The following is an 11,090-nucleotide window of genomic DNA, read 5'->3' on the forward strand; positions in this document are numbered from 1 at the left end:
GTCAAATTAGTTGTAGTGCAATATCCACTGCAAAAGTGGCCCCTCAGTTTTTTTCCACAAATTTGTTCTAATTTCTTTCATAAAAGTCAACTACTTGTTTAAAATCTTTTTGCCAGTTTCTTGTTTGTGCAGTTGTACATAAAAACTAGGAGTGTTTCCAAATAGGCAATGTGTTTATTCATTATTTTTATGTCAGTAACTACGAAAATCATATTATCACCACTTGATGAGTGGTAACAGAAACACCAGACACTAAAGAATACTGAGCTATGAGAAGTTTTCTGCGGTGACTTTCTGGATGATCTATCCATGCAAAAGTCCTCAAAGTTTTCCAGACTAGTAAATCTTTTCAAATATACAAAGCAGCTTTCACAGTATTCATCAATAACAAATAATTTTAAGCCAATCTTGGCACTGTTATTTGGAAAATACTAAGTCACTCTTTCTACCACCAAATTAATTCTATATGAAAGTGTATTTTTTCCTTAAGTCTTAAAGATGTTGTACTATTTCATCTGATTGGTAAGATAACAAGGATATCGTTATCAACACTAACAGTGATAATTCGAAGTATTTATTATGCTTCTTTCAACTGGAATTTTGACTAGAGAAAAATGAAGGAACAGGGGAATGGAGTTCTCTAGCCAAAAATAGCAAGAATAGCAAAATATTCAGAAAATGACCTAGAAATCAAGCAATTACACTGCATTCACATTGAATAATGCAACAACCCACTGCACAGATCTGAAGTTTAAGGTGGGGATTTCAGTGATTCTTTAGACTTATGCTTATCCTTTACTCCCCTTTTTACTTTGAAGAGACCAGGAAAGATCTGGTAGAACCTAGCCCTTTGCCCATCACTCTGCTTCCATTATAGCAGGAATTGTAAACTAGTTTTTGTGTGCGAAGACCAAAGGGGCAGCCCAAACAAAGCACCTGGGGATGGAGGCCTCAAGTGAGTCTTGGTCACTCACAAGCAGCAAGTCAAGAAAAAAAATAAGCTGCAAGGAATAGTACCTTCTGCTTACACTAATAAAAAGGCTTGATTTGATTTGCTCTCCAAGAACTACAGCTATTTAATAATGCAGATTGCCACACTGCAAATTCAACAGATGCAGAGTAGTGGAATGTCTGCAGGCTTCTTTGCTCAAAGCTGATTAAATGTTCAAGGAATTAACAATGATGGAGAGAACTGGCTGAGAGAATGGCTGCAGTCTTCCAGGCTAGCAATAGTGGTGGAAATGAAGTTAAAGTGCATGTGCTCCCCACAACAAGTCTGTTGAATAGGAAAGTGAAGATATTGTTCACATCTACGTTTACCAAAAAATTTCTTGAGCCCTATGCTCCTACATAAAATTTAGGTAATCTCAAAGTTCAGTGCAATGGGTTTGTGGTATCACCAGAAAGAGGAGCTTTTATTTCATCTCAGGGTCAGGCTCTATTTGCATTATGTACTGCAGGAGAAAACTCCAAAGAAACTAACACTGTAGAAAAGCTTGTTTCTCTAAGGAATAGCTCCCCATCACTGAAGCACTGTTAGATGAAGCTCTCACCATGCCAACAAGATGCGTGAAGGGAACTCTGGGTGTTATTACCATAGAGGACAGGTACACTTGTTGGAATAGCAGTGTGAAAAAGGGTGAATCTGAATCTTCCATGCAGTGATCAAGAAAGAGTTGGGTTGGGTTCACCATGAGTCCAAGATCTCAAGACAAAAAAAAAAAAAAAAAAAAAGATGGCAGTGCAGAGCGTAAAAATAATTTACTTTAATTGATTATGAAATCAATTATAACAACATTCTAATTTAGTTTCCATGCAAGTAGCCACCATCTTCCAAAGGAACCAAGAAGCATCACTGTCCCATTGCAGAGCTCAGATTTCACAGAAAATATAGGAATCACAGAACTGTGGGGGCTGGAAGGAAACTCTAGAGATCATCTAGTCCAACCCCCTGCTAAAACAGGTTCCCTAGATTATGTAAAGAGTAGGTAAGAGTGAAGGGAGGCAACTTCCAGCACACATCACAGTTTCTCCTCAGCTTTCACACCACACCATAGCATTTTATTTACGAGTTAAAGCACCAGCCTGTTTCCCCAGAATGAGAGAAATTTGTACACCAAGCACACTAAGAACACTAGGTATTAGGAAATGGCATGGTGAGACCACCAGCTCCAGTCAGACTCTCTGCTTGAAAAAGGACCTCACCAGTAATTTGTGCTGGCCACATGTGTTGCTAAGTGCACAAAGAGAGCACAGCATAGAGCAGTTGTCTGAAATGGGCTATGACTAATTACTTTCATTTGCCAGCACATTTGGGGCCACATTCCTTAACAGTAAGTTCTGGAATGGTAACAAGACCCAAGGGTATTTACTACACCACTTATCTGTTATTAGAGCACACTATTAATCTGTCTGTGGGAAGATGAACATTAAATGAAGGTCTGGGGAGAAAAAAGTCATTCAGATGCCAAGAAAAATGAAATTAATTGTATAAAGGCATAAACCAGTGCTGAATCAATCAAGCACCAGAACGCTAATGGAGATGGGATGGGCAGGTCAGCTGCAGTGGGCATCTACCCATCAGGCAAAGTCTGGGGCTAACAAGAGGAATTAAGGTCCCCGTGATCTCCAGTCTGGGTCCTCTACCTCATGCTACATAATGTCTCTACTGGACACACTGTACTGGCTGCAGCTGACATGGTCTAAGAGACCATCACCCCAGCCTATCCCCAGCACTAGTCCCCATCTTGCCATCCCACTGTTGATTCCAATTACTGCCCTTTCAGAGCCACCAGGAAAACTGTGTGCCTGTCTAGGTTTAGCTATAGCTTTTTAGAAGTCTTTACTTGTTCTTGTCTTTGAAAGGTGTGTTTTGGTAGATGGAGGCTTAGAAATATTACACCAGAGGATCGTAGGAAGAGGAAAGGAAAAGCAATCCATAAGAGGGTGGGCTGATCCCTTTCACACCATGCTCAGATCAGAGCACAGTGCTGCATCCAAAATCAGGAGTAACTCCTCAGGGAACAACTTTACAGCATCACCAAGGGATGGCAATATGAGCCTCTCCCATTTTCAAGCTTTGGGCCGAATTCTGTCTAACTGGGGAGAGGAAGCATGACTGTGTTTGACCATAATTTCAGTACAATTCTGCCTCCCATCTCTCCCACTAAAAGGAAGGCCCAGAGGTGCACATAAAAGCAATGAGATCTGTAGAGAGTTGAATATATGATGCTGAATAGTGTGAATTAATGGGTTTTACATGTAGTATGGTAATTGTCAGGTGCAGAAGGGAACCTCCTCTCCAGATACAAATGTTCTTCGCTACTTGAAATTGCCAATAAAAAGTTCTTGCTGGCAAGAACTATGCCAAGGTGGGAACTGCATGACAGTGCTGCCAAAGGCATAAAATAGAATAGGAAAGTTAATGTCACTCCAATACATGAAAAATAAATACAGAACTAACACCTGAAATGACTGAGAAATATCATGCCAGTCTCGCAGGAGAAGGAGCTGTTGCTTTGCGAGCCTGCTGGGTGGAAATGAAGAAATCAGGATGAACACACTAGCAGAACTTGAGGAGAACCCAAACCTCCCTTTCCTGTTGCAGTGCTGTGACCAGCAGAGCTGGATGTGGGTATAGTCATGCAGTGCAGAAACAATACCAATACAATGTGATTTTCAATCCAATCATTGCCCATCCTAAGTAAGACATAAAGCATTTCTGCAGCACCTATCTCCATAGAAAATGACCTGTGATCCGTGCATGACAGGTGTTGTCTTCATTTTAAAGCTAGGAGGAAACAAGGCACCAAGAGATCTGAGATTGTAAGGGCTACCTAGATTCCTTCTTTACAAACTGTACACCACAGGCTAGGTCAGCTTTTTCTGTGATAACACAGCAGGGTGACAATGACATGAAAGAGCAACCACATAGACATCTATTATAATTATTTTGCCCCGGTGTGCAAGAATGTTCAATCACAAAGGCAAAGCCGGAGGAGAGCCCCAGACCTTTCATTTGTGCCCAAAGAACTCTTGGGAATTACTCATATATTTGTAAGAAAGAAATCCCATATCATATTTAAGGAATCAGAAAGATGGACAGAATATCCCACAGGCAGAAGGGAACCCAAATTTGTCATATAAATGATTCACTGTGAATTTTTGGCTCAATCCTATAACTCAGATTGAAATTCATCCCAACAGGCACCTTCCATATGTCTGAAATCGTGTGATGCTCATTCTTGTCTGTACAATGCAATAATCACAAACTGGCAGGTTGACCAAATGCTATCCATAGTCACAAAGAACAGATGTTGTGACATTCCCCATAGCTATTAAAAATAGAAATAAATTGGTCTTTGTGCTGAGTTCTACTGCCCCATGATCTCAGCACACTTTCATTTCCCTACTGTCTCCTATGAAATAGGAGCAATGATCCATAAATGCAGGAAAACAGGCTCTATTGGCTGAAAGTACTTTTGAAGAGAGCAGGCAAGAGCAGGAAACTTTTCTTAGGCCAGTCCAATTACTTAGGTCTGTTAATCATTGCAGCATTCAGTTCTCTTCCAGAGATCTCAAGCTTTTAAAATAAAATAAATAAAACATAAACTATTTTACAGGGTTGTATTTGACCAGAAATTTATTTTTTACAGTATTTTGGTTGGTTTATTTCCATCTTGTGAAAACCACACCGTAAATCACCACCTATGTAATCCATTTTCCTACAGTCATTGAATTACTTGAAGGAGTTTACCTACTTTTAAACTGTTTTAAATAATCTGGTACTATTTTGAATTAGCACTAACAAAGAACATCTTTTCTTTTAATAATTAAGATTTTGGGGTGGGGGGATATTTTGAAAGTACGTGAAAGATAATGGAATTGGCCAAGAGGAAAATAATCCCTGTTTTATAAAAGAAACTTTTAGCAGTTCTTTTTCCCAAAAGTTTACAGAATCATAGAATTGTTAAGGTTGGAAAAAACCTCCAAGATCATCTACTCTATCACTATAACCATCAACGTATCCTTTTTTTGCCTTCATTGCCCACATAAACCTCTCACCTTCTGAGTATTTCACTGAGGTATCCTTGGCCACCTCTGTAGGTTCCTTAAAGTGAGCAAGGATGGCTTTCTCCTACCGCATGCAAGTTTCTAGCTGCAGTCCATGTTTGTTTGTTCGTGGACATCAGAAAACCTCAGACAGCCTGCTGCTTCAAGTGGCTGGAAACAAATTTTGTGTGTTTTATAGCAGCACTACTAATATGGCAGTTCAATTACCAAACACACTGTTTATTTACCCATCAAAACTTAAATTATTTTGTGTGTGAAATCTCCCCAGCACCAAAAAATTCAGTCCAAGTACCAAATCACATTAAAGAGCGAAAACCAATTTCTTCTCTTACAGGCTCCAGCAGGACCAAGTTTTTATATGCTAGCCTACAGCAACAAATATAGCTGTGGTCATAACCAGTCTTTTTCCAAAAATGAGAGTACACATGGCTGCCACTTTTGTCCCCAAGCAACAGAACAGTGCTTTGGGGCAGTCCTGCAGGGCACCAGTCACTCTGCCCTACTTAAAATAGTTCCAGATGTTCTGGAAATTGAAGGTTTGAGCCACAGGTTCAGCCTTAAGCAGAGAAACTCAAGTTTCTCTTTGCTGAACTTTGTAAGACTTCTGTCCACCCATTTCTCCATCCTTTCAAGGTCCCTCTGAATGGAGTCTTGTGCATCAAGGTCTCCTCCCAGTTTTGTACCATCACAAAACTGCTCACTCAGCAGCCTCCTCCATCTTCCAAGTCATTAATGAAGATAAATAGTACTGGTCTCAGTATCAGCTCCTGAGGTGCCCCATTAGTTGCTGGCCTTCATGCTGGTGGATCACAACTTTTTAGGTCAGAAGTTTAGCAAGTTTCTAGTCTGACTTGCTTTTAGTTTACCCACCCTATACTTCATCATTTCGCTTATTAGGCAAAAGGATGTTATGGATGTCAGAGTCAAAAGTCTTATTAAGGTTCACATTCATTGCTCTCCCCTCATCCACCAAGGTCATTACTTCCATCTATAAGTCCATAAGGTTAGTTGGGCATAACATCCCCTCCACAAATCCATACTGACTACTCCTATTTAGATGGTTAAAGTCCGTCATGAAGACTGAGGAATGTGAATGTGAGACTTCTTCTAGCTGACTGAGAAATGCCTTGACTACTTTTTCCTGATCAGGTTATCTGCAGCAGACATCCACAACAACAACACCTAATCCTGATTCATAAACTCTTAGATTATGGCTCATTATTCAGACCAAGGCAGAGCCCCAGGTGTTGCCCACATTCTCTCATAAAAAGGATGATGACTTTTCAGCATCCTAGCCTGTCTTACCTAAAGAATTTTGCATCACTCCAAGTATACGAGTCATCCTGTGGTGTCATTGTGATCTCAGTGAGGTCTTACTCCCAGAGCTTCCTGCAGAGCTGCAATTCCTACTGTCAGTTAGCTATATTGAACATTTGTCAGCACTCCAGAGAGATGCCCAGTCATACTGATTTCCTAGAAAAGCCGCGAGAGCTTTCCTACCTTAAAGCTGTCTTCACTAGGTTGGTGAAGATTCACTTCTGTTGGCTCCAGTCAGTTTTGCATTGGCCATCAGGGGCCATCTTCCCTTTCAGGTCAGGCTGAGAGCAGGACATGTAGAGGAATGTGTTCCTCAAAGTCTGCATTGGCCTAGAAGGAATAAACAATAAAGACAATTTGCTCTTTTGCGCCATTCCGTTTCTTAAGCTCTTGTCCACCTTGGTGTACAGAACAGGCTGTGTAATTTTGAAGTTTCCAAAGAAAATTTATAATCTAGTTTATTCCTTGGTCTTCAGTGTGAACATGATCATACTGAATAATTTCACACTCGAGACACCCCATAATCTCCCTGGAACAGGCTGCCCAGGGAGGTGGTGGAGTCTCCTTCTCTGGAGATATTTAAGACCCGCCTGGACACCTTCCTGCGTGACGTGGTGTAGGGAGCCTGCTTTGGCAGGGGGGTTGGACTCGATGATCTCTAGAGGTCCCTTCCAACCCCTACAATTCTGTGATTCTGTGATTCTCCCACTGGTGACAAATAACTCAGATTAATTTCCTCCCATGATGTGCATATCAACATCCTCCTGTTTGGATTTGTTGGTGTTTCGAACCCGTTTACAAGAAAAGGAGCCGTCACATACAACCTGCTGTGATCCCTGAGAGTCATAGCCTAGCTGACAGGAGTTCTTACAAACAAGTGTGTGACATTTATTTCAGAAGAGGGATGCTCAATAGATTGTGGTGATTCACAGAAACCCATTGGCCACCCTAGGACTGAACCAGTGAGACCTTCAGCTGCTCACAAAAGATAAGAAGCCATGACAACTGAACATATTCTCTGTTATATTCTAGAAGATACTGCTGCTTGGTAGTAGGTGTTGTGTAAATAAGAGGACTGTGAGCTGTATATTCCCACCAGCAAATGAAACAATGAAATGCACCTTATCTCTGGACTACTCCACACATTTCAGTCATGCTAAATCACAAACTACAATGAACAGAGAACAGAAATCAGTGAACAGAACCTACTTGTTTCAGTGAGATTTTCATACTTGATCATTCCTTTGAAATAGAAAGATAAAAACACAAAGCTTTATACGTATTTACACAATGCCACCTAGTGTCACATTGATCAACCCAGTTGAAGTTTCTCAGTTACTGAAAATCAGGAAAAAAAGTTACACAGTCAGGATTTATTCACTACCCCCACCTTTTCCTTGCTGTATATTACAGTGCACATAGGAATCTGCTTGTGTATGTCTAAAAGGCATATAATTCTTACTAATATTGTATATATTTTATAAAGCATTTTCTGATGCCTCACAAATCAATGACCAAATAAAACCATGCATCTGGAACAACTTTTTGCAATCGCTGGGGAAAACTTGTAGGGATTCTATGATCTCATCTTAAAACAGATACCGAAGCACAGGAGACTCACTTCCTTGAAGTACTCTTTTCTCTCCACTGATGTGCAGTGCTGCTATCAGGAATAGGCTCCCACACTGCAGAAAAGTGCAGGGGAAAGATCCTGGCCACTCTTTAGGTTGCTGCACTTAAGAACTTGGAACAGACTGGGGAGGAAAGGGTCATCAAGGTCAAGGGGTGAAGCTGAGTATTACCTAAAGTACATAATGTTTGACAAATTGGACATATTTCAAGTGATAATGAACTTCTTACAAAAGTATGGTGCAGAGTAACTTTTCTGTCTCTCTTTAAGCAAATATTTGTTACAGCGCTTTATGTCCTAAAACAGTCTTCTGACAGAGGAATTAGCAGGATAAGAAGATGTTATTAGTGCTGTTTCTCAAGAGTCAGTCTGGATGCCAAACCTCTGCAATGCTTTCATTCTGCTGTCACACTTTATCCTGCTAAATTCGGCATTAATATTGCTGGTAAAAGGCCACAGGCTTCATTCTCTCTCTGCAAGCCCATAGGACACACCAGGCTTTGTTTAAATGTGCCTTGGCCTGCTTGGAGTTCTCCTTGAGCTCATGACGGCAGATTTTACTCGCAACCATGGTGGCTATTGTCTGATGGATTTTTCTTTGTTCTAATACTGTGGTAAAATCATTATATAAATGGTAGTTACTCTGAAATGAAATATTTATGACCTCGAGGTAATAATGCAGTGTACAGGAGAACAAGAATGGAAGAAAGCAGAGGTTTGAGGATGGGGACATGGGATGTGGTGTCAACAAGCTGAGTACGATGGGAAAAGGGACAGACATTAGCACTGGACACCCCAAGGCTATAAATAATTCATCGGGGATCTGCTAAAGAAATGCACACCTGGAGCTGGGCAAAACAAGTTTAGGGTTGGAAACAAAACCAAAGAAATAGTCTTTGGCTCAAGTTTCACTGATAGCCGGAACCATCACCAGCTGTCCTAGGCACTGGTTTGGAAAAGCTGTAAAGCTTAGCTTTCCTTTGGGTTAACTGAAATCAAAGTTTGAAGTAAAAAGGATTTAAGCAGAATTTAAAGTAGTGTGCTAAACTGGGTGAGTGGCTTATATAAAAGCTTTGAAGCTGAACAAAGTTTCCTAGTTCTCTCATGCTGACATAACATCACAAAATACAAGAATAATTGTGTTTTAGAAATGTACGTATGGTTGTGGACACACACTTTTAAATAATTAATTATTTACTACTGTCTGTCTTTATTGTTACACTATATGCTGTCTACCTACATAAAATTTTATAGGCTTAGCATAAACATTTATGGTATAAAATCTATGTGCTTATCATAGAATCACGGAAATGTTAAGGTTAGATAAGGCTACTAAGATCATCTAGACCAACCACTGACCCATCACAACCATGCCCACTAACCATGTTCCTACTCAGAGCAGTAGTGTCAAGTACAGGCTGGTGTACTTGCTTAGAGACTTGCTTGTACGAGCTTAGAGAAATTCAGATTTATTGATTTACATATAGACTGGTTGGTTGTTTTGTTGTTTTTTTTCTCCAGTCTGAAAGTGATTTCCTTTTCCCTAGCCTCCTCTATACAGCTGTGTGGTTCTGTCAGGATGAATTATGCTCTTACACAGAGAAGAATTAGTATGATTTCAGCAGTCTTGAATTACTGAAAATGAGATGGCAATCAGGCTCCAATTCCTAAGCCTTCTCCTTGTGTAGATAACCAACATCAACCCATTTCCTATGTTCAGACATGGACAGTTTGGTGCAACAAATCCTCATCTGGCATGAACTAGCACCACCTCATCAAAACCCACAGCCAGAGCTCTTCCAGGCGTTTCCTGCTTGGAGCTGGGCCTGGGGGCCCTAATGTCTTGTGACGACAAACGTAACATTGGTTCTGTTAGGCTGCTTCACTGCTGGTTGTCTTAGCTGTAAATGTAGCTGTTATGGGATTGGGACTGTGGTAGGGAGGGAGGGAGTTAGGCAATATGACATCCTTCACTGCTTTTTCCTGATAGTTGAAGCACTGCCATTTTCCACGTGGAAATGGCACATTCAGAAGCTACCTTTGAGCTGTGTCTGGTAATCCTCTACTGACATTAGAAAAAGTTTCCACTTTGGGCACATCCTGGTCTTCTGACATCCTGGATGATGCACTTTCAATGTACAAAAGTCATCAGTCAGTTACCAATGATCACAAACCAGGAGAAATCATCTCTTTCAGACCAAGCAGTGAAAAGCGAGTGAAGTAACTGTGTTTGTCTTTGACTACACCACTGCTTGAACTAGGGCTCTTCTCCCACTCTGAGATCAGAAATATCCATTTCTACCTGTAAGTATCAGCTACTTTAAAGAAAAGGGAGAATCAAACAATGAAAAATCTAACCAGGAATAAAGAGGGTCATTTCCTAGTACTAACAAAATCTTACAGCCATCAGCTGACCTTCACTGGACTAGATGACTTCCCATTGTCTTTTCCAGCCTACATTGTTCTGTGATTCCTTTTGACACCAGAGCCTTGTTCTGTTGTACCGTTGCATAATAAAATTCTCTTGTTTTCTAATCCCAAACTCACACACTTACTTTTAGAATGGAGTATCCTTTAGAATGCACAGGGCCAGGCAGGATATGATGAGCACAGCTTGAAAGAGGAAACAAAAGAATGATATTGAGCGGTTTTGGCCAAACTCATATAAGAGCTTGAAAGCAGAAATGGAAAAGTAAATGCCATGCAGAAGTCAGAATAAAGAGGAAATGGGAGTTCAGAGTCACTAAATTAAGGAAGATTAAGAAATTTGGCCTCAGAGGAGGGAAAGTTTCCAGCAGTAGCACCCTGCACATGACAAATACCTCCTAATGCTACTTACCTGTCATGTGTCCAAAAATCCATCAAAACCTCCATTTCCCCTGGAAAAAGAGCTGCCTCACCATGAGTAATGGTGAATTGAGATATGGCCCCAAAAATTCACAGACAGTATGGAGTAGGGAGAAAATCCATGTGACCACATCATCAACCCATCCATACCATGCCCACTAACCATATCTCTCAGTGCCATATGGCTCATGAATACCTGCAGGGATACTGACTCCACCACCTC

General features: G+C 40.7%; 1 long non-coding RNA gene across 1 annotated transcript; it reads right to left on the minus strand.

Annotated features, from left to right (window-relative positions):
- Nucleotides 1-1,719: 1,719 nt before the first annotated feature.
- Nucleotides 1,720-11,090, minus strand: LOC107308465. The gene is made up of 3 exons (XR_001552812.2): nucleotides 10,860-11,090; nucleotides 6,574-6,720; nucleotides 1,720-5,223 (listed from the first exon to the last, which is right to left on the minus strand). It is a non-coding gene; the product is annotated as an uncharacterized LOC107308465 (long non-coding RNA).

This window comes from Coturnix japonica, chromosome 1, assembly GCF_001577835.2.
Source record: "Coturnix japonica isolate 7356 chromosome 1, Coturnix japonica 2.1, whole genome shotgun sequence".
Classification (NCBI taxonomy): Eukaryota; Metazoa; Chordata; class Aves; order Galliformes; family Phasianidae; genus Coturnix; species Coturnix japonica.